Source organism: Panthera tigris, chromosome A3 (genome assembly GCF_018350195.1).
Source record: "Panthera tigris isolate Pti1 chromosome A3, P.tigris_Pti1_mat1.1, whole genome shotgun sequence".
In the NCBI taxonomy this organism is placed as follows: domain Eukaryota; kingdom Metazoa; phylum Chordata; class Mammalia; order Carnivora; family Felidae; genus Panthera; species Panthera tigris.
Window position 1 is genome coordinate 129,449,631 of NC_056662.1, and position 22,880 is coordinate 129,472,510.

General features: G+C 38.0%; 1 long non-coding RNA gene across 1 annotated transcript; it reads right to left on the minus strand.

Annotated features, from left to right (window-relative positions):
* Positions 1 to 978: 978 nt before the first annotated feature.
* LOC122237440 lies at positions 979 to 21,834 on the minus strand. Its single transcript, XR_006216014.1, has 4 exons — positions 21,634 to 21,834; positions 19,631 to 19,875; positions 14,123 to 14,396; positions 979 to 1,106 (listed from the first exon to the last, which is right to left on the minus strand). It is a non-coding gene; the product is annotated as an uncharacterized LOC122237440 (long non-coding RNA).
* Positions 21,835 to 22,880: the final 1,046 nt, after the last annotated feature.

Genomic DNA, 22,880 nt, shown 5'->3' on the forward strand with positions numbered 1-22,880 from the left:
AAATTATATATAAATCAAAATAACCCTGGGGTTTATGGAGTCACATGATAAAACACTTAGAACGTAATTGATTCAAGCATATTAAACAAGTATAATAAGATTATGAGAATATGACAATTACAAATAGAGGTTAATAAAAGCTTAGGATGAAATACATCAAAACAGTAAGAGCTTTTACAGTAGAAGTGTTGTTGTTGTTTTTCTGTTTTCTGTAACGTAACACTTTGCCAATTTAAAACCAACAAATTACGCCTTACATGATCCACTACATTTTCTCCCTAACTAACCTCTCTCTCTCTTCTCTCATTTGTTTTTGCCCAGTTCTGATATAACCCATGTGGAAGTAAAGTAATATTTTCAAAAGGGGGGGAAATCTGATCGTGTCTTCCAGCCCAACACTTCAACACATTACTCTAGATAACCCTTTCAACTGCTCTCGTATCAACCAAAATCTTTTACATCGTGAAAATCCCCTTCATCCGTCCCCTGCCTTCTGACTCCATGCATCTTCCTACCTCTCCGCTCTTGTTAACTCTGTTTCATTGACCCTTTTCTATTCCTATAGTGCTTCAAGGACCAGCTTCCCCTTCTCAAGGATCCTGAACCCGACGTCTATATGTGCTTCTCCTTCATGCTTTATCCTACTGTTAACTTGCATGTCCTCCATATCTTGTCTTGGAGTCTTTCCTTCACTATATACTCTAAATTGGTGTTCACGCTTCACGTACAACATCCGGTGTCACTCTCCACTCTTATTTTCCAGATCTTACTAAGGTTATGACTAAGCAATCACTTATGGAATAATTTACATGAGTACTGTTTACCTTGTGGGATGATCAGGCCCCATGGTGGGGGTAAATATCTCATTCACTCAGATGTAGCACGTAGTAGAGTACTTTGCAGGTAATAAGTGCACGATGGCATGTGATACACATGCAAGAAAAAGAAGAAACTCCTGTTTCAATACAACGTCAAGAACAGATAGAGGAGAGAGGGAAGAGCTATAGAGGTAAGGTACGGGTGGAGATCTCCCAGATGTCTTTGTCCAACAGAGGAGATGGAAATTATGTCAGGATGTGTCCACCATTACGTTGCTTGAAGTCACCCTAAGAATGAACAGTGAGAACAATCACTTTACGTTTTGATGTTTCTATTGGTCCTAATTTAGTCCTGGGATTTGAAGCTTTTAGAAAACATGTATATCTTTATTGCTTTTATTAAAGCTGCTTCGTTAGATATGCTTGGGGAGGAAAGAAAATTCATGGGAATTGTGTGGTGCAACGATCACACATTCCAGACTCAGTTTTTGTTTGCATCAGGATCATGAATTTGCTGATATTGGAAAACTCATATTACCTTAATTTTGGCTTGTCTTATCTGCAAAATGAAGAGGATGGGCGTTAACCAGAACTCTCAAATTCTTTTAAAATTAAAATACCGTGATTTTAATTGTTTTTAGCTCCTGTACAGTCAACTTTAATATCTGGCATTTCGGATGTTATTGCTGTTTTTTCCAGTAGTTAATTAGTTCTAGTTGCTTCTAGTCTTATTTTCATCATGATCTGAATAGAAGTGTCTAAATAAAGGAGTATAAAACAATCTGTTAATATGCCTGTGGAAGTATAAAAAAGTTCACAGGTATGGTTTGATGGATAGGATGATTAGTGAATTAAAAGGGAATTGAAGGGATTTTCATTAAAATGACATTAATATCTATGAATGTGTTTGAATCTATTGCATAAGCACTTATTAATATTGCTATCCACTTAAAAGGGGAGTGAATAGGATTAATAATCCAAAGATAGTTTAATAATGTTGAATTTTGTAAGAGTGAAGCAAATAGAGAAATAGGAAATGTAGATATGACGTAAGAAATTATAGGAAGAATTAGGAAATTTTATAAATTGCCAAAGCAAAACTTGCATTGGACTAAGTTAAAAAGACAGAAGGGACTTTATTCGAGGCTGTGGCAATAGGGGGGAAAGAGCAGAATGCAGTCTTCGCTCAGCTGGAACAAAGCGGTGGGGGGAGTTTTTAGGTGGGGTGGGGTGGGGATCATAGGTGACCTTTGCTTACTGGTGTTATCTAAAGGAAAAGTAAACTTTTTCCTATTTTCATGATAGGAGGTTGTTGTACAATTCAAGCAAGTGTCCAAGGCAGTCAGGCTCTGACCCTGCCACAGAACCTGGGAGACAGGGGAGCCACCTTCTTTGATGCCTACATTTAAAAAAAATAATTATGTTTATTACTTTGCTTTTGAGAGAGGGAGACAGAGTGCGAGTGGGGGAGGGACAGAGAGAGGGAGACACAGAATGTGAAGCAGGCTCCAGGCTCTGAGCTGTCAGCACAGAGCCCGACACGGAGCTCGAACTCCTGAACCGTGAGATCGTGACCTGAGCCGCAGTCGGATGCTTCACCAACTGAGCCACCCAGGTGCCCCAATGACTACATTTTAAAGAGATGGCTCTCAGGCCCTTGAGAGAGACAGACCTCGGGGCACAAAACTGGCAAGAGAGTTTTTAAAAGATTTACATCTCAAAGGGACAGAGAATTTTCAGTGCCCCGTTTTCTAAAATAAATGATCCAGGAAAAGGGAGGGGAGGTATCTTTGTGCTTACACCAGGGGAATCCATAGGAGAAGGGGTGAGAAGGGAGGTCAGTGGCCCAGAGGCACAAAGAAGGCAGGTCTAAAGTTAATCAATCTGAAGGGAACTTAAAGCTGTCCTGGTTAGGATTTGTGACTGAGGGGGGACTGTGGGGAACAGGTGGTTTTATTTTACATGAGGCTGATATAATAAAATGTATCAGTGTTAATAGTGATAGATTCAGGAAATACAGAAACCACTGTGTGTGATCTATTGAGTACTGAAAACGTTAATCATTTTAAGGTGCCATTTAATGCATACAGAAGGCAACCTTTTTGAACACTTCCAAACCAGTGGGATTTTAAAGGGGTAAGTAGACACCATTGAAAGCTCATTGTTGACAAAATGACTGACTTTGCAAATAACATACTCATGACGGAAAACTCACTTATAGAGGCCTGGAATTTGGAAGAACAATTCTCTAAAGTCAATGATATTAATTGAATGAAAGTTAGAAATAACTGTCTATTCTCCATCTATCGCCCTTCAGAAATTTATTTTTCTCCTAGTTTCGGAATTGATCATCTCTTTCAGAAATCTCCAGAAAGGAAACATTAATTCATTCTGAATAATTGGCTCCCTCCTCCTTATCCCCAGGGTTTCATAGACCTCAATTTCCCCTTCCTTCACTAAAAGGTTTATCAAAGTGGGTTAAGTTGTTACACCGTCCAAGTGGATGCTGTGGTGAACCAATCAAAGCTCCATTTCAAGATGGAGACACTCATTCTCTCAGTTTCTGAGGATGTTAACTGGCTGAGGGCTCTCGGTGAAACCTGCTCTGGGAGTCATTGCTCCCTAATATACCACCTCACCCAAGACTGAGTTCCCTTCCTGGGGACACACTAACCCCGTTGACTCATCCATGATGGAGAAGGATGAGAGTGTCAAGGAATAGCCCCTTGCTCAAAGTGGGGCAACTCGAAGGTTAATCACTGCTCTGCTGTTTCCCTGGAATCAGCTGTGGCCTATTTTGCAAATGCCTTTTAGTTCAGCTTCTCTCTCTGATCCTACTTCTTTTGCTTTTCCACCATGAACAGACCGCCAGTACACATATCTCAACCGGAGTTTGTTACCCAGGGGACCCGACCTAAGGAGTTGGCTCCAGAAGGTGTCCAAGGAAACAGACTCTAAAAGGATGTTTTAGAGCTGATCCCCTGCCAGCCAGTTTGCAATGGGAACCCCTGCCCTGCTGGTTGGAGGAGGATTGATGGTCCCTGACATTCTTCAGCATTGCATTTGTTAACATCTTTGCCAGTGGTGAACTGGCCAATGGACTCTCTGAGGCTTTTGAGGGATTAAGGGAAAGTACTAATTATAAGGAAAATGGAATCTGATGGCTATTACTGAGTTCTGTTAATGTACTACAGAAGGAAAAGGCAAAACTAAGAATGTTTAATCAACAGTTGGAGGCAAAGTGTGAAAGACACAGGAGCTCCCTAGGAGGACATAAACAGACTATAGCTCAGTTCAGAGAGCAGGAAAAGCTGAAGGTGAGCTCCAAACCTTAATTATACTGAGAGCAGAGTTCCAGAGAAGGTGAATTCTCAGTCATAGCCATGACTATAATGTCAAGTTTAGGGTCCTAGTTGGGAAGGAGTGGATCTGAGACTTGAAATTGGGATGCCTTGATAAACCTTGAAAACCTCAAAACCTGAAATCTCTGTAGATCCTCCGGCTCTGCAAAAGTGGCCCATTTCTTTCTGGTAGGAGGCTAACACATACCCCTTTCATGGAGATGATGTAGAGACCAGGGCAATACGTGGCAACATGTGACCCCGCTGGGATCTTTTCTGGCCACCAGATCAATGACTGTGATCAAGTCACATCATCTGACAAGGCTTCTGCTAAGCCTGCTAAGGGAAGAAAGGAATTATATCACGAGGGTCTGCAGGACCTGGACAAATTATACTGGCGATGCCGGAAGAGGGCTAATTCCTGAGGACGTTGGGTCCAGGATTTTTTCACTTGGTATTAAAGCGTAAAGTAATTGTCCGACTGTAGAACTATCTGTAATGCACAAAAGAGAATGTTGTTCAACTCACTTATTCATGCATTTATTTCTGTAAACAAAGCAAACCATCTTTCTATGAACTTCTCCTAACCTCTGACTTTCCATGGTAAAGTCTCTTTAGAGTTGGCCAATGAACTGCAAGTAAGGTTTTTTTCACATATAAATTGATCCCAAAATCTATTTACAAAGGTGTGACCACCAAGTATTTACAAGCAGAAATCCTTATGGTAACTAAAACATTGCACAGATAAAGTCAACGTTAAGGCCCCTCCTGCATCATTTTAGTAAATAGCTATATCTCAGCTGTAGTGATGCAGATATTTTTGACGTGACTGAATGATTTTGAAATACGTATATTTGCAGCTACAGAAAGGCCAAAGACGGGTAAGGCCTGGGGGAGGATAATCAGAGGACTTTTTCCCCTGCTAACCCAGACATGAGCTAGGTCCTGGATGACTGAGTCCTGACACAACTTGTCAGCATTTACTCACTTATAAATTAGAATGCCGGTTGATTTACAGTTTGGAGGCCACTGCTTTCCAGTGGCCTTAGGGTAGAATCCACACTTCTTGGCCTGTCACTTAGGGTCCCTGCACATTCAGCACCTGTGTATCCAGGTTATCTTCCCCATTCTCACATCACCTCCCGACACAGCATCACCAAACGACTCGGTAGGAACTAGCCACCTTCTCTCATCTTCCTGATTTTTTGAACGTTGCTTTGTGCCTCCTTAAACCCTGCCCTTGATTCATTCCTCAATCCACAGGGGGTCTGCCCTCTAACACACACCCATTTGATCCAATTGTGTTGTGATTGTCCTCCACTCAGACAGCCTCTCTTTTCAGAAACCTGCCCCGTGTGAGTTCCCCTTTTGATGGGCAATCAATTGAAAGCTTTAAAATGGGTATGTTTAACAAGGTAGTAGGCAGTTGAACAAATTTCCTCTTCTGACTCTAATGATGTTTCATCAAGGTATTTTGATCATGCTTAATAAATGGTAACAAGCCCTTATTTGTCAGCTCCCTTTTCTGTCAGTCACCCTCAAAGAACCTCCTGCAAAGAAGAGCCCGATCCAATTGACCCATTAAGAAGACCAGAGGTTTCCCTGGACTCTATGGGTGTGGTTATCATCATGGGGCTTGACAGTTCATCCTTTGAAATAGACAGTCTCCCTGTAGGATCTTTTCTTTTCTTCCTTTTTACGGTGATTTGCTCAATTTTATTTTCAGAGGATAACTTTGTTTCATTATTCTAGAAGTGTCTTTTCACTTCTACATTCCCTGACGAGAGTAGAACCTATAATTGTGTGTGCATGCACAATGTTTTCCACTCTTTTGTTTGTTTTCCATTCTTACGTAGGCACAGTGAGGCACCAGGAGAGCAGAGGTGGTGGGCGTGATCTGCTCCAGCTGTACCCAATGAGTTCATTGTCCATAGAGAATTCAAAAAACATAATAAAAGCAACTTGAGAATTTATAATTACGTTCGTAATTTACAATAGTGTTATATGCAAGCTGTGTGGCATACCGTCTTTGCTAAGTGCAAATTTTAACTTGCAAAATATTTGACTGAATTGGGATAATACCTTTTAAATAGAAAATTAGTTGTTTTTTTAATTAACTGCATGTTTTAAAACTTAGGGGAAAACGAGTAGAAATTCTATTGTTATATTCATCATTGTGACAGACCATTAAATATGCACCTTCTTTTGAAAAATTAATACAATATAAGTCTCAATTTATTAGCTTTTCCCCTTTGTTTTCTTTATATATATATATATATATAATATATAATATAGTAATATATATATATATAATAATTATATTTTTTATGGCCCAGGTGGGGCTCAAACTCACAACTCCGAGGTCAAGAATCACATGCTCTTCTGGCCGTTTTAGAATATGTATTTTACTGATTAACTTTATCTTTTTGGGAATGATTACTGAAAATAATGTTCTCATATGTAACAAAGGGTTCAAAAGTGATCCACCCCAGCGTCAAATACACAAGGTATATCACAGCATAGACGGGTTACTGAAAAACTATTCAAAGGGACTTGGCTGGAAGGGTTTGTTCAAGATCCCATAGCACATGAACTTATTTTCACATATGTTCATTCGTTCGTCTAATCACTGGACCCAAATACAGGCCAAGCACTGTGGTAGGCCCTGCAGATACAAAGGTAAGCAAGTAATCTCAGGAGTTTTTAGTGCAATAGGAGAAGAGAGTCCGAAAATTCAGTAAATAAAACAATGAGCAGGAATATTTGTTCTGTTTATCAATTTATCCTGACGCCTATCCCAGCAGGCATTGAATAAGTATTCTGAATTACTGTATACTATGAAATAGACATGCACACCAGGGGAGCCGGAGGCGCACGTGAGGAGCAGTGACAGGTGGCAAGAGGTAGAGGCCAGGAAGAACAGGTGGCATAGAGAAGGTGATATGAACTGCTTAACGTTGACGGACGCATGGTACCAGATTGTAGTTTGAGCCGCTGCATTTTTGGGTGATTAATGGCACAGCCTTATTGTGACAATAGCTGAACAGTACAGATGTAGGAGAGGGCTGGGGGTTCAAGATATTGGGAACTAGCTAGCCAGAACTGCAATAGACCAGACAAGAGATCATCAGACCCTAGGTAGGGCAGCAGGAATAGGAAATGAGAAGAGGGGAGTGGGGCGCCTGGGTGGCTCAGTTGCTTAAGCATCTGACTCTTGGTTTCGGCTCAGGTCATGATCTCACGGTTCCTGAGATTGAGCCCCAAGTCGGGCTCTGTGTTAACAGTGCAGAGCCTTCTTGGGATTCCCTCTCTTTCCCTTTCTGTCTGGCCCTCCCCGACTTGCACTCTTTCTCTCAAAATAAATAAATTAATTAAGCAAATTAAATTAAAAAAAAAAAGAAAAGGGGGAAAAACTCCAGAAAAAGCCCAATCTAGGATAAAAAGGACAATTTGAGGCGCTTCCAATTTGAGTGAGAATTCTATAAAAGTTAAAAAAAAAAAAACCTCTCTCCCAATAAAAAGTACTAACTCCTTCTTACAATTAATATATCTTGGAGAAAAGCCAATATCTATGGGAACATTTAGTTACAGTGTCACTAGCTGATCATCATAATTGATCCAGGGACACTGAGTGGGTCCTTGTGTTCCTGGGTATGAACATCAATAAGATGTGATTTCATAGCTGTTACTAAGCCAGCACAAAAATACCAGACCTCCCAGCACTATAAATATTTTACCTGTCAAAAACGAAATGAGGCTATTAAAAAAGAAATGCAAATATAATCCAAGACAAACAGAGTTTTCTTCCCTAGGGGGAAAGTAAATTACAACCTTTCATAATGAAATTAATGTTTATAAGCACTCACACTAAAATCAAATTCATAAGCTAACTCTTTTAAAGATGGAATACTCCTTACTATTTATCAAAGATTATTCCGTTCCAGTTTTAAATGATTTCCTGATGATTTGTAATAGATTCTTATTTCTTATACAGCATATATAATTTGCATTAGTCTCCATAACAATTTAAAAGGCCATTGTTGAGTTTGGTCCAAATAACAAGAGTTAAGAGCCTGTGAATTTCTCTTCTATTTGGCATTTCCTCTGACCTTTTACAGCTGTGAGAATCATTCTTTTCCATGGTTATTTTCTTTTGCACTTTTCTTTGTGCTACAGAATCTTGTTTCTGGAAGAGAGTTTAGAGTTATGTAGTCTGACAAGTACCAACAGAGGGCTCATAGTTCCGGAGTGTCTGCAAAAGTATGAACTGGATTTAAGAGTCATGTTCCACAAACTAAAACCCTAAATAATATTACGTATTAACATTCCTAATGTAAGACACATATACCTAAACCTGCTTTTTGTTTGAGTTGAACTGTATTTACATTAATTCTGTATAGTCACACTAATGACCTCATTCTGAGCATTTTAGATTTGCAGTTAGATTGTTTTTAAAATGTTATAAAAATTAAAAAGTAGATTAGGTAAGACTTAAATGTGGACCTTATGAGCCACTATACAAATCTGATCTCCTTAATTTACTTGAAAAGAAACTAGGGTCAAGCGATTAAGCAAATTATCTAAGTGTTTGATATTTAATAGTGAACTTTCTTGCTGATTGTTGGTTCAGATAGAACTTTTCAATATTGTACTGTGTATTAAGAATGTTCATACACTTCAACCTACCTGAGTTTTCAACTCTTCAAACTTATCTTGAGAAAGTAATCTGAAACACCTAACAATTTTTACATACAAATATTTGCTTTAAATATTTCTTTAAATATAAATATATATTATATTTTATATATATATAAATATATATATTATATATATATACATATTTATATTATATATATTTATATACATATATATTATATATATATATAATAGGTAATAAACAAAAAAAGAAGAAGAAAGAAAAAAACACAGAAGAAAGCAAGACTAATTTAGAGTAATATACAAATATAAAGTATATCCATCCAAATATGTACCCATTAAGATAATGTTTACTTAAAATATACTGTAATATACAAAAAGCCCACTCTGTAATATTCAGGGAAAATTACAAAATGAAACATAATATATTCAATTACATAATGAAAAATAATATCTGCTAATTTAAGAGATAGGAAGTAAAATGTATAAATATATTGTGAGTCGTTGGATCTATTTCCTTTTTATAATTTTATATAATTGTAATACATTAACTTCTATAGTATATATGACAAATATACAGTAGATATTTCAATACAGTCGGTTCCAGCATATTTTCTATCAAAACATGTTGTTAATGAAAGAATGATATGTCAGTATGCCTACTTAGCATATATTTATAAAATGACTCATATACTATTAATTTCCACTGGAACTTTTTTAGGTGTATTATAAATGTTTTTCAGAACATGACTCCAAGAATGTCATTGTTGCAGTTTGATAGCTATAGCTAAATATAATTAAAGCATAGAACTTTGGCCTTGCTTATTTGAAATTTATACCAAATTTATTCTCTAATCATCTCCGTCATGGCATTTTCTGGCCGTATGAATCACTGTAAATATGCAGTTTTTCATATGATGAATGCTGGGAGTGTTTCCAGAGGAGAGCTGCTTTAGATTTTACCTCCATGCCCTTTGCTATTGGTAACCATAGGCAACCAGTTAACTAACCAGGCAGTCACATGAGCCAGGTATTTTTATCGTTCACATTTTACAGTGGAGGAGATATGAGTTTACAGAGGTAAGGTGCTTGTCCAGATTCATACTAACGTGGTACGGACAAGATCAAATGCAAGCTTTTGGTTTCACAAATGGCAGGCTCACCTACCATGATGATGCCTGCTTACTAACCCCGGGAGGCTAAGTTCCTGCATATGCAAAACAGACATGGTTATCTTTCTGCAATTACTGTAAAACAGCCCCAGTAAGTAACAACTACTTGGTGATGTGTCCACAAGTAATAACAACAGCAATAATAATAATAAACAATATAGACCTTCTCCTTTTAATACATATCAGTTTGAGTTTTCTAGCCCATATGAGTACAGACCCGTTGTTAGAAATATTTAGTAGTTTTGCCTTTTTCTTTTTTAACCCAGAGTCCAGGCCAAACCAAAAAAAAAAAAAAAAAAAAGTTTCTCTCTGTTCCACTGAATAGAGTGAGTAGTTTTCCCTCTTAGTTAATATTTTCAACCAGTTTAAAATGTTTGAATATCTCAGATTAATGTAGGGTTTTATTTCCAATTCCATACCTCAAGTAGGCTCAGATTTTGTCTTCTTTCTCCATGTAACTATAAAGCCTCGAAACCCCTATGTTAGAACAATAATCCCCCCAGAGTTGCTACTGATTACATGGTCTTGTTTATACTTTATGGTCTGATTTTTTGGTCTCTTTTTATTTACAAAAAGAAAATTGTTCTTCATCTGCACACTAATGCTTATGTATATTTTCTCTTCACATGTACATCCAGAAACACACACACACACACACACACACAGAAACACAGGGTCTACTAGAACACAAAGCTTTTGTAACAATTTAACAACAAAATTCAGTGTCAAATTTTAGCTTTTGCAAGATGATTTTTGTAGCTCTGTTGGCAATGCAAATGTTTAAAACCTAGTAAACAAGAATATTTTATTCTGAGCTCTACAGACATCCTAAAAGTTGACCAAGCTTTCCGAACTGATTTTAGAGATTTCTGGAAATACTTATCTCCTTCTACTTTCTCACTGAACTCTGGTCTCTTTATCAAGACAAAGTTATTTATTTCCCAAAGAAAAACATACTTTTCATGGAATAGATTTTAAATTCCTTTGTGATAAGAAACTCAGTGACAAAACGACACTAAGGAATAATCAAAATAGGGATTGGACCTCCCCCTGAAAATGGGAAAGTGTGCAGAGAAGTAATGAGACATAACTGGTGTGAATTTAGTGGTTTAACCAGGAGGTGCATCCAGTCATCACAAACTTTCTTATTACATATTTTCCCCTTGAAACAACTGACAGAATTTTCCCTGATAAGACATTCAATAACGGAGCTAGATAATGGAAGTCTAGGCAATCACTGACCTATGCTTTTGACCCATCTCTAAAGAGATAATCATTTATGGATTCATTCAATAATTTACCTATTAAATATTTGTAATTATGTATCGTGTTTCTACAATGTGACAAGAATTGAGTGAGAAATTATTTATATGCTTTACTTTCATTTAAATATTTAGATGCTTTGCTCTCCAGGTAGGTTATATACTACTAACAAGGCATCCCTTAATCCATTCCATTTCCCTGCTGCAGAGAAAGTTACTGACACACAAAACAGTGGTCAATAAATGACAGTCATAGTCGTTCAGTGCTGTAAATGAATTATGAGTCTCTGTGGAATAACACCGAAGTGTGGCTGTGTGTTTCACTTCCATCCAGCCTTCAGGCTCTACTTAAGTAAGATCCAACTCTCCCGGGAACGCTTTCTCTACCTTTAGCATTATTCTTCCAACCAGTGTCAGCCAACAGAGAGGGTATTTGAATTTGGAATAATCTAAGGGACCAAGTGACTATACTTCAGTGCCTGCTCCATTTTATATGATTAAATGGACTTCTTTACTTTCTGTAAACTCACTTGTTAATATAATGTCTTCATTTATTTAATGTAAGGACAGATGCCAAATTTGAATGCCACCATACTCAGGACAAATTTTGTAAATCTGGTTTCCTAGAAACATAGTTGCCTTTTTGTTTGTTTACTCTAAGGAAGTGATCAGGCTATTATGACAGCTTTTAATTTCTTTTGCCATAAACCTATTGAACCAGATGCGTAATCTATAATACTTCAATACAGCATTTTAATAATTGGCTTGATGAGTAATCTGTCCAAATATTCACAAATTAGGATACTGTTCGTGGTTTGTAGAAGCAAGGCATACTTTAGTTTTTTAAAATGCATATAGATGGGTGGGAGGCAAAGGTTAAATAACCAACATAGTGTGGAAGGTTTATAAAAAGATGCTTCAGGGGGCGCCTGGGTGGCTCAGTCAGTTGAGCATCTGACTCCGGCTCAGGCCATGATCTCACGGTTCGTGAGTTCGAGCCCCACATCGGGCTTGGCTGCTGTCAGTGCAGAGCCTGCTTCCGATCCTCTGACCCACTCCCTGTCCCCCTGTCTCTCTGCCCCTCCCCTACTCTTTCTCCCTCAAAAATAAACATGTTTAAAAAAAAAGATGCTTCATTAGTTCATAAAGCACTGCAGTCAACAAAATATTTGAGACATTCTTCTAGATATCCTGTAGAATCTAAAAATTCTAGTCTGGTGTCTTGAAGTCAGACACACACGAATTTGAATCTCATTCTTACCACTTGCAACTCTCTGACTTCCCTAAGTTCCCATCCACCCACCGTGTAATGATGGCATTTAACAACCACCTTAGGGGTTGCCTGGGTGGTTAAATGAAACCTCTAATAGCCTATCAAAGTACATGGGGAAACATCGGCACTCATCAAATATTAATAACTAAACTGTCGTGAATGTCTATTCCTGTTAAGTACTCTTCAAAGCCACACATGTAAAATAAAGATAGCGGTAATCCCCTCTCCTGGATATGGTGCTCAGGATATTTGTGCTGCTTTTCCCTGGCTCTGCTAAGCCAAACCGTATGTGCAGGCTTGAGAACATTTCTTCGTTAAGAGAAATATCCCTGTGTCGATAATCCTTTGCAACATAAAGACCAATGAAAAACAGAAAATGTTCACTGGTTATAAACAGAGTGGAACAATTCTAAAGTTATGAACTTAATCAGTTTAGTTAGAACTTTAAGTAAAATACTAGGATTGCTACCATTGAGTGTATCGAGATCACGAAACAAAATTGGCAAGACAGAGTAAAAGAGGGAAATGATTCCTCCCTGAATAACATTCAAAGTCATGTATTTCCGTTCAGGCACAAGGAAAATGCCACTTACTAAATAGGAACGGTTATTTTCATGTGCCTTATCAAACAAACTAGAATATGTTTTTATTGCTGAGAATTTACTTGTGTATTGCATGGCAAGTCAGATAGAAATCATCTGTTGTTTCCTGGCTTTTCTTGTAGTGCTGTGGAATAAGGGGCCTCTGAGGAGAAAATGATCAGTTCTTTACATTTGACTATAATCATAATCAACTTCTGTGAGCAAAAACTTTCCCCCCACCCCAAATCACCGGTATACACCAGTTTCCAGCCTGAAATTTAGTGCATTGAACTGTGGCAAATGGCAGGCACGGTGGAGACTGATCAAATGTGGATTCTCAGACTGAGCCCTAACGTCATAAGGACAATGCATCTGATTAAGCCTCCACGGGTCTGCTTGGTGATTCTCTCTCACCAGAAAAAATGGATGAGATGCACATTCTGTCCATCCAACTTTCCCAACATTTGTTAACATTAAGTGGAAACTGGTAGAGATTTCTTCAGTCTCGAGAAAAAAAAAAAGAACGAACGTACTAACCTAGAAACTATACAACTACCAACGGTATGTGTATACACACATGAACGTTCCAAAGAACAGATTGGAAACATCCGATCGGTGACTTCCAGAGTTTTAAGGTTATTTCATAATATGTGTTTTTGTGTGTAAATTTGATTCACTTACTATACCTAAGCAACTTACAATTTAAAATACATAATTCTGATCAATCTGCGGGCGAATTAGGTATACCAGTATTTCGCGGCATCGTGAAATGACCTCCATAATATTGAGGTGCCCAGCATTCTCACCTACTTTGAGAATAATTACTAGTTGAAATGGGTTGTAACTCTTACAATCCTACGCACGTCTTCATTTTAGAGAAGTCCCTTTGGTGTGCTTTTATATTCGTTAAAACGAGTAACTCAGCTTATTATCGAGTGAATTTACGTGTGTGTTTCAGACACACGTTCAATAGGGAAGCACTTCAAACTGGATGCTCCAAGTGTATCCACAGTACGTACCTTCAAAAAAAGTCAGTGGTTTCTTGAGCCTGTAGCTGGGTGGAGTTTTTCCACTGAAAGATGTTGTGTTTCTGAATGCAATGCTTTTAATTGCTGTGGAAATGAGATGTCTGTCCCAGTTAGGTTTCTCTCAGTCCTGCTGAGATTTTGCTGCAGAGGCAGGGGGCTGTCAAGGGTCACTGAGTTTCTTTCCAGTCCTTAGCTTTTCTTGACTTTTGACGAGCACAGTTGAGGGACTTGCTGATCCGTGGGTTTCGGGATCTCCGTCAATCCTCTGCCATCCAGAAGAGGAAGAAATAAAGAAGAGTTCTAGAAAAAGCCAGTTTGGGCTTTTTTTTTTTTTTTTTTTTTTTTTGTAAAAATTCTATTTTTGAAATTATGCCAACAACGCATCCTATGTTAGTTGGAAAATGGGAAACGTACTACCAAAGAAGCAAATTAAAAAAAAAAATGGCACTGTGAACCAAAACCTGATGTTTCACTTCCAAAATGTGTTCGGCATAAAATTTATTATCTAGTAGGAATCACTTTAAATATTCACTTTTATCTTTTTTTTTTAACTTTACATAAAATCATGACTATTATTCATAGTATTCTGATGTTCATTTTAATTCTTTATTCTTCAACCTTAATGAGGGTGCTTGTGCCATAATTTATTAAACCAGTATTTCAACCTCTGGGTGTTTGTAACCATCACTGTGTGGTGAACAGGCTCTAAAGTGGTCCCCATTAATGCCATTTCACACCTCTGAGTACTTTCCTCCCCTACCGTGCAAACACAGGACCTGGGACGTACTTCTGTTCAGTAGCAGACAGCATAAAGATTGTATCAGCTATCTTGCTAGAAAATTCTCTGTTGCTACCTCTGAAACAGCAAACTGCCATGCTATGAGCACTCTAGCAACACATGGCAAGGAACCGAGGGTGGTCTCTGGCTGAGGGTCATTGAGAAATCAGAGCCCACAGTCTGGCATCCTGCAATGAACTAGAAGCTGCTAACCATGTCGCTTCCAGGCAGATCTTCCCCAGCTGAGCCTCAGATAAGAACCCAGCCCTGACCAAAGCCTTGATGACAGCCTTACGAGAGTTCCAGCTGAACCTTGCCCAGGCTCCTGGCTGACAGAGCTGTGACATAATAAATATGTGCTAAATTTTTGAAAATATTGCTATGTTACAATAGATCACTAACAAAAAGTCATAGATATTACTGAGATGAACCATATTGTGCAAAAAGCACTGCTCTGCTCTACATTTACTTCTGAGGACATGCTTCAGAATGGATTATTACTGACGTAAAAGGTCAGCAAGTTAAATATTGCAATAATTCTGAGATTGAGAAAGTATTTGAATGTCCCAAAATAATATCCCAAAAGAAAAAAATTGTAAGAATGACTTAACCCTGGAAAATTCAGGAAATCTGATATCACCAACTTAGTAAAAAAAAAAAATGTAAATAATCTTAAATTAGCATTTGTTCCTGTATGCCAGGCACTATTCTAAAAAGCACTTTACCCTGTTTAACTTATATTGAATTTGCTGTGAGAACATGTATTATTATCCCCAATTTCCAGTTGGTAAATTTGAGGTGAAAGGGAGATTTGCCAATGTGTTGAGCACCCCAAAGCTCCTGAAATGTGGGGCTGAGATTCTGAACCAGGTAGATGGACTCTCAAACCTGTCCTTTTCAACACTTTGCTAAAGTGCTTCCTAGACAAATGGGCAGTGTATACCAACACAATGTTATAAATGAGATAAAATATAGCCACCAAAATAGCCTTCAGTTCTCACGAATAGATTTCGTCAAAATTCTGTTGACCTTGGGCATTTTGTTCACTTACTCATCAAGCAAATACGAACCAATCATTTGCTAAGGACAGGTATTTTACAAAAGCTTTGGACGTGATCGTTAAATATATATATATATGTATATACATATATATATACATATATATATATATATACACACACACACACACACACAGACACACACACACACATATACGTGTATATATATATATATATACACGTATATGTGTGTGTGTGTGTCTGTGTGTGTGTGTGTGTGTGTTCAGAGCATGCCTCTAGGGTGGGAGACATGTATTGTAGACACAATTCCATAGTGAAAAGTGATCTGAACACACATCCTGTTTAAGATATATAATAAAGGATATCTGGGGATTGAGGTCAGGCTTCTTTGGGGAAGTAGTTTAGTGTGACATCTGAAGGATAAATACTAATTAATTACATAGAGAAAAAGAGATTAACATCTCAGGCATAGGGGCCACCATGTGTGCAGGCCCTAGCCCTAGGAATCATGGTCATTCCAACATTGGGAGATGTCCTGTGTTTCTCAACCACACAATGAGACAGTGACATAAAATACAGCTGGTGAGATTAGCATGTACAGAACGTGAAAAGCTATATAGATCTAAATATTTCATGTTTTTTGAAAACTGAAAGACAATAATTGGATAGATTTTTTTGAAGTTTACTTATTTTGAAAGAGAGGACCGGTGGGGAAGGGGCAGAGAGAGAGGGAGAGAGACTCCCAAGCTGGCTCTGCACTGACAGTGCTGAGCCTGATTGCAGGGCTCGAACTCACAAACCATGAGACCATGACCTGAGCCAAAACCAAGAATTAGCCACTTAACTGACTTTACCCCCCAGGTGCCCCAATAATTAGATAGATTTAAGCAAGGAAGCCTCCTGCTCATATTTGCATTTGGCATAAGGTGTCTCAGGATAATGCAGCTTATGGAACAGGCAGGGCGCATGATATGCACCAATCCTAATAAGCTAGTCAACTGGAAAAGCTGGACAAAATTCAAAAGCTGCCTGCCTGTGGGCTAAAGAGCTAAAAAGGGTGTCAAGACTTCCTGGGATAGAATTCTCAAGTCCAGAGTCCCGGGGCATGTGTCTTAATCTGTTCAGGATGCTATAACCAAGTTCCATAGATTGAGTGGCTTATGACAACAGACATTTATTTCTCACAGTTCTGGAGGCCAGAACTATGAGATCCGGGTGCCAGCATAGTCAAGTTCTGGTGGAGACCTGCTTCCTTGTTTATAGACAGCCATCCTCTTGCTCTGTCCTCTCATGGTTGAAAGTGTTTGGGAGCTCTCTGAGATCTGCTTTATAAGGGCACTAATCTCTTTCATGAGGGCTCTACTTTTATGACCTTATCACCTAAAGACTCCACCTCCTAATACCATCATATGGGGGTTATAATTGAATAAGTTAATCTTCGGGGAAACACAAACATTCAGTCTACTGCAGGGTGGAACCAAGTTTGAGCGTCTGTTTTTGTCTCCAAAGCCAATTCTCGCATAGGAACCTGAGAGTCTAGAGTCTGAGCCATGTTGTTAAAGTCTCTCCAGGTTAAGGGCTAGGGGATTGGTGTTCAGGGCCCCCTGAGGGTTGGGGAATAGCCCCAGAGAGCCCTTTTCACAGGAGGTTGAAACAGCTAAATTTTCCCCAAAGGAAGGATGAACCAGAGATGGAAACATGCACAGACTGCCTTGAAACTTTAAAGTATCTGTCTCTGAAATTGGATTAAGAATGTCCTTGAATATTAGTGCCAGGCATCTGACAAAAGCCTATGCGAATCCTCATTAGAATATTACCCTGGCCCTCAAGTTACCTCGCCCACCCGTGTGGTCATGTACAGTTTGTTACCGTATTTTAAATGAAGGATATGGAGAAAATTATTGCGCCTTCAGCAGAAGGCAAGGTGCAACAAAGTAATTAATAACCACCAGGGAAGCCTGATTTAGCATGTTTATTGAAGTCTGTTGTGTTAGTAGATTCATTCTGCAAGTTCTATGAGAAGGCCTACAACTTCTCCAAATCTCTAAAGCCAGCCTTAGGTCAATATGACTGAAAACCGTAACAAAACAAAATTACGACGGCAGAAGGTTGCAGTATGTTTAATTTAGAGTGAATATTTAAGCTCTACGGACATTTACGTTCATGGCACCATCTTGAAAGGGTGTGCTATATATCCTGACATCTTCTGTCACCCACACGACTAACTCTTACTTGCTTCCCGTAACCTGTCGATAAAATTTCTTGAGATTTCTCTTTGAGATCGGATTCCAGCCTCCCATTTAGGCCATTAGGTTGCTAATGCTCTGGACCTCACACCTGTGTAAGTAGTGCTTACATATGACTGGCTTTATATAACTCTATATCTGCTTGAAATGCCCTTTATCTCCTTGCTTCTTGCTTTCCTACAAAAACAAAACAAAACAAAAAAAACAACAACAAAAAACAAAAGCTGCTTATCTCTCAGTGTCCAGTTGGTGAAACTTTCTCCAAAGTCTTGGCCAGAAAATCCATAACATTCTATGAAATTTCCCGTCCTAAAATCATTCTTATAACATTTTTTTAAATGTCCCCATCCTTGGGATGAGTGAGAGGTTTAAGGACCATTGCAACTTGTTAATATATATTTCCCTTAAAAATTGCATTTTGATCCATTTCAGAACTCATTTAATATCTGATATCGATCATACCTTGGCACCTCAGTTAAAACTTTCCATTCAGCATTGTGTCACAGTAATTGTGTGATGATTATCATCACACATGCTTGTGTTTTGCACCAGACCAGAGCTGGGACTAAGTTCCATTCATCTTTTTTCGCTTAATTTGGGCTATCACTTGTATGTCACTGTCCCAGAGAGGCCTTTCCTGACCATCTCCAGTCATTTGCCATTCAATACCAGAAAGGGATAAAAATCATTTCTTACTATGGAATATAAAATTCAGAAAGCAAGGATGTTTACTCTTTGTTCCTCATGGCAGTTCTACCCCTCCCAGTTCCTGGTATAAATTACTAAATATGCATGTGTTGAAAGAAAGAAGGGATAGACAAATGACTAGATAATGGACATATAAACAAATCTTCCTGGGTAATAAGTATTTAATAAACATTTGTCGAATAAATATTCTTAGAATGCCCTAAGATGTCAGCCCTTCGCAGGTACAGCACAAAAACCTTTACTGTTAGGCCACAAGGAAAAACAGTAAAATTTTAGGCCAGAAAAAGTCAACTTTTCTAGCCTGTGATCGTCTTTATTCTAACACTTCTACCATTACTAGTATCATAAAAATTGATTTATTTTTACTAAGGTGTTACTATATACCCAGTAATATATGCTTCTAGGTTATTCACAGAACAGGATTCAAAGGTAGACTTTTTAAAACAAATGTTTGATGGAGAGTAGTGATAATATAGAGGACTATTGATTATTTCACTGCACGTCAGGCTGCCTTTTGATTGCTTTTCATTGCTCATTTCATCTTCGTGACCACACAGTGAACTACCTACTGTCCCACAGTTTACAGATACAGAAAGTGAGCCTCAAAGAAATTACACAACTTGATGAAATTCTAAAGACAGCAAATTCCCATTTCTTATCCTAATTTTCTCTAACTCCAAAGTCTCTGTTCTTTCTACTATAATGGGTCATATTTAAATATATACGGTAGCAATAGTTGAAGTTGTACCTTTGTAGAAAAAATACTCCTCCAAATTCCTCAAGATACCTCGTCTTTTCTCTGCGCTGTTTGACAAATGATTTTGTTCCATGAGAACGAGAGTCCACGTGACTTGTTTCACTTGTTTGGGGCTTGCTCGTTTCACTTGTCGCCTGTGAATAAGCATGTCTGCTAGAAATGTCAAGAAACTTCTCAAAATCATAAAAAGAGTCAAGCAGAGAAGCTTCCCACTTCGCTCAGCCCTGCTGTGTTCCCTGTGATTTGAACAAAGAAAAGACAGTTCAGCCAATTAAAGAAACATGCTAAAGTCAGAATAAGAAACAGTACAATACAAGCAAAAGTAATGACAAACTCAGTCTTAAAGATATGGGAATAGAGGGAAGGAAACTACACAAGTTAATAATAGTTACATAGGTTATAAAAGCGAGTTATAAAAACACTTCTCTCTCAAGTTGTTATAATTTGGGATTACTGTGTAACAGATGTGAGTAAAATATTCTTTTTAAAACACTCCTGAAAGGTTTTTAGTCTTTAGTCTCTATAATTATGCTGTAGGGAAGGAAATAATGAAAGGAAAATAAATACTGGGTTTTTAAATACCTTTCTTTACATTTTAAGTATGAGAGTATCATGAATAATAGTCTTTCTACAAGCCTGACTGGAACAAGGTCTTTTCATTCCCTGCTTAGTTCTAATCTAAAGTCCAAATAACATCTTTAAAAAAATGATTTTGTGTGTCACCAGAAAATTCCCGACACCACTCTTACCCCCACCATGGGCAGATTTTTTTATATCAAAGTGCTTTATGCATCCATACATTATATTGTAATTTTACAATAAAATATAATTATGCATTCATGTATTCAGTAAGTATGAATTTAGTTCCTACTATGCACCGGGCACTCTTGTAAGCACTGCTAATTTATTGATTCATAAAATAAATCATCTCAACACTTGAGGAATTGTCATTCTAGTTGAAGAAAAGAGAAAGTAAATTCACAAATGAACACAAAAGGAGGCATTGATAAATGCAGTAAAAAATAGAAGATAAAAGTGATATTGTTATGGAAAGTGGCAGGTATGGGTTCTTTTGGCCTCTTCAGAGGGAAGATGTGTATATAAATTGTCCCCTAAGTGTTGTCATGCAAAACTCTAGAAGAGGCTTTGAAAGAGAGGAAGAAGTCTCTGAGGTGGGAGCAACTTTGTGTTCAGGAGACAGAAAGGAGGCCAATGTGTCTTGATCATGATAAATGGGAGAATAAGGAACAGAATTTGGTGATCACAGAGGACCTTAAAGACCATAAAAATGTTTGATTTAATTGTATTGAGAGGGTTTTAAGGAGGGGAGTGACATTTTCTGATTAACTTTGTTGGCTCGATCTAAAGCAATAGAAAGGAAAATAGTGAGAAAGGTAAAAAAAATATATATATATGTTTTGGAGACAGACGTGTCAGAATTTATTGATAGATGGCACAGGAAAGTTCAAAAGAGAAATCAAGGATGGCTCTTAGGTTTTTGGCCTTAATATCTGTATAAATGGTGATTCAACGTATTGTAGGCTCCAGAATCAATAGTTCTGTTTTGGTCAGAATACTCCTGAAAGGGCTAACAGATGAGATGTCAAATAGGCAGTTGAATGTAACGTAGCAGAGAGAAGAATCTGGCTCTTGAGATACACACTTGAGCCATGCATAAATAATACTCAAAGTGAGTGGACTGTATGAGATCATTTAGGAGAAAGAGTATAAAAAGAAAGCAAAGAAAATGAAGTGTTAACTCGACTCTGCCAGCCTTGAAAGATCACCAGGAGGACCTCCACTTCTGCCCATGAAGGATTAACTGTTATAGGCATTGCCACCCTGCCAATAAATCACTAGAAAACTGAGTAAAATAAAACACAGAAAACTCTTTTCAGACATCACACAATAGGCAATGTCTAATCGCAAGGATGTAATCCCCCCCCCCAAAAGGGACATCCGTGAACCGAACCCTGTAGGTTTCCCAAGCTTACCACCTGAGTGCGGTTGTCAGGCTTCTCAATAGGAGGGGAGCTCAGAGCCCAGCAATCCTGCTAAATTGAGAGTAGAGATTGGATTTCAGGGAAACAGAGTCAGCTAGTGTTTGCAGAACTGAGGAGTAGAGAAGAGAGTATTTCAGAAAGAGAGCTCTAGATGTCCGCAGAAAAGTCCTTGAGACCTTGCCTGAATGTCATGATCTGCCCATGGGAGATGAAACTGTATGAGGGTGGGGAAAGAATTGCTAGAATGTAGTAAGCCCGAAATTCCTAGATCTCACAAAGGACTGTAAATACTTCTGTCCCCAGTAGCACACATGGAGAGACCATGTAATCCACACCAGTCAGGAGGGCATCCCGTTAGCAATCATCCTACCAAATCTTAAAGGAAAATTTGAAAATGATCCAACTATCACACATCACTTTGTTATGTGACAAATAAAACTATTTAAAGAAATACAACAAAATCCAGCACCTAGCAACATAAAGTTCACATTTGGGATCCCATCAAAAATTACCAACCATGCAACAAGACAAGAGAATATGATCCACATTCAGAATAAACTTGATCAATAGATCGAGAAATGATAGAAATTAAGCCATAATACACCTGTTATAAAAAGTGCAAATCAAGAATATAGAGAAAACATGAATAAAATGAGAAAATAGACAATATAAAAAGATTGAAATTTAAATTATAGAAGTGAGAAATATAACATCTGAGATGAAAAATATCCCAAATGGCAATAATAGCAGATGAGACTCTGCCGAAGAAATATTAGTAAATTTGAAAATCTTACTAAACCATCTAAAATAAAATACAAAAATAAGGAAAAAAAGAGTGAAAAAACAAGAGAGCATTGAATACTGATGGAAAAATATAGAACAATACAATATATACAAAACTGGAGTGTCAGGCAATAGGGGCAGAAAATTATTTAAAGAATAGACCATTTTGTTCCTCAAATGTGATGGAAAAATAAACCCCAAGGTCTAAGAAACTTTAGAGAAGATATGAAAAAAAATTACAATAAAGCTATTATTAATAAAATTTTGGGGCTGCTTGGGTGGCTCAGTTGGTTAAGCATCCTACCCTTAATTTCAGCTCAGGTTATGATCTTAAGGTCATGAGATCGAGCCCCACATTGGGCTCTACACTGTGCCTGCTTAAGATTCTCTCTCTCCCTCTCCATCTGCCTCTCCCCTCCCCCCTCAAAAAATTTTTTGAAAACTAGTGATGAATT